The sequence below is a fragment of the Podospora anserina genome, chromosome 3, assembly GCF_000226545.1.
Source record: "Podospora anserina S mat+ genomic DNA chromosome 3, supercontig 1".
Lineage (NCBI taxonomy): Eukaryota > Fungi > Ascomycota > Sordariomycetes > Sordariales > Podosporaceae > Podospora > Podospora anserina.
The window spans coordinates 321271-323353 of NW_001914832.1; positions in this window are offsets into that span (position 1 = coordinate 321271).

Genomic DNA, 2083 nt, shown 5'->3' on the forward strand with positions numbered 1-2083 from the left:
GAAGTATCCTTACTAAGAGCCGGATTTTAGGAAAGAAGTTCGCGCTTAAAGAAATTAAAGGTTAGCTCCTTACAATCTTCGGCTACTAAACTTACTTAATTTACTTAAACCTAAATAAAATTATTTAAATTAACTTTATAAAGTTCTATAAAAACCCTAAAACCTAATATATAAGGCCACCGAACTTTATTAGCCTATTAAAAATAATAAACCGGTTTAATAACTTAAAGGATAAGCTAGATATTTAAACTTTTATAGAGGACCCTATTTAAATACCGGATCCTAAAATTCCAGTACCCTTTACTACTATTAAAATCCTATTACCTTAAGCAATTCGGGAGTAACGTAAAGAATTTAAATTTATTAACGAAATAAATTATATTAAGTTTATTAATTACTTAATCTCTAAGTCCCTAAAAACCTTAATAATTTAGCTTACAGCTATATCTTTAAAGCCTAATACCTTTAAATAAGTCCTAAAGTACCCTAATAAAAATTAATAATTATAAATAATATTTATAGAAATATAATAGTTCTTTATAACGAAAACCTTTTACTTTATTAACCGCTTAAAAGCTAAAAAATAATTAATTATTAATCGTTAGGTCTTTAAAAAAAAAAAGAACCTATAGGGTATTATAGTAAAGTATAAAGTACAGTTAATTACCCGGGAATTTTAATAAACTTTAAAAATTAATTTCCTATAGATTTACGTTTTTACTATAGGCCCTCTAACTTAAAGGATTATATTAATTATTATTACGGTATTTAATTAAAATATTAAATAAATAAATTTCGTAAAAGTCTTTTTAAATTCGGAAATTAATTTCGATATATATATCGAATTTCCGTAAAGCCTAACCGAGTTTTCTTATAATAGTTTAGCCGCTATAACCCTATTTAAGAAAGTTAATTAGGACCTTATAAAAAACTAAATTATATTTTTAAAAAAAAAATTTTATAGCTTTAAGTAAGCGTTTTACTTATAATAATAAAAGGTTTTTATAATAGCCCGGGTATTAGGTTTTAAACTATTAATTTCAAATATAATTATTTACTTTTATTTAAATTATATAATTTTTCTTATTAATTACGTTAATAATTATTTACTTATAGGCCTATAATATTTATAACTCTAAACCTTAAAGAAAATAATGGGTAATTATTACGATATTAAAGATCTCGGCCCGGCTCGCTATTTTTTAGATATTTAAATCGAACGTAATAAACTAAATCGTTACCTCTAACTTTATTAAAAAGCTTATATTAGCGAAACCGTTAAATACTTTAATATTAATATTAAGCCTATACCTCTTCCCCTAAGCCCAGGGCTTATAAAATATAATAATAAATCTAAAAGCCTTATAATACCTATAAAACAATACCTTTATTAGTAATTAATCGGTACTACTATATATACTATAGTCTAAATAAAGCTTAATATAACCTTTAATATTTAATAGCTATTATAATACCTAAAAGCATTTACTTTAATATACCTTAAAGCTACTAAATCCCTTCTTTCTTACCTATATACTACTATAGATTTAACTATTGGTTACGGCTCGAATAAGGATTTAATACCTATTAGGTTTACGGATAGTAATTAAATTAAATATAAAACTAATATTAAATTAATATATAATTAATTATTTATATTTATTAAAAAACTTATTAATTAAAAATCTAAAAAGGCTTTTATAGTTTCTTTTAATACCTTAGAAACTAAGTTTATAGGGCTTATAGAGGGCCTTAAGGAAACTATATAGTTTAAAGGATTATTTTAGGAGATCGGTAAACCTATCTACTAACTTACCCCCTTATTATATAATAACGAAAGCTCTATTACTATTACCTATAATAATAAATATAATTACCGAATAAAATATATATTTATTAAATTCTAAAGGGTTAAAAAAACTATAGTTACTAAAGTAATTATTATTATTTATTTACCTATTAAGAAGAAACTAACTAATAAGCTTACTAAAGCTTTTCCGGTAGCTTTATTTAATAGATTTATAGAGCTCTTAAATCTCACTAGACCGTTCTAACTACCCACGCATTACGGGCTATAAAGGAG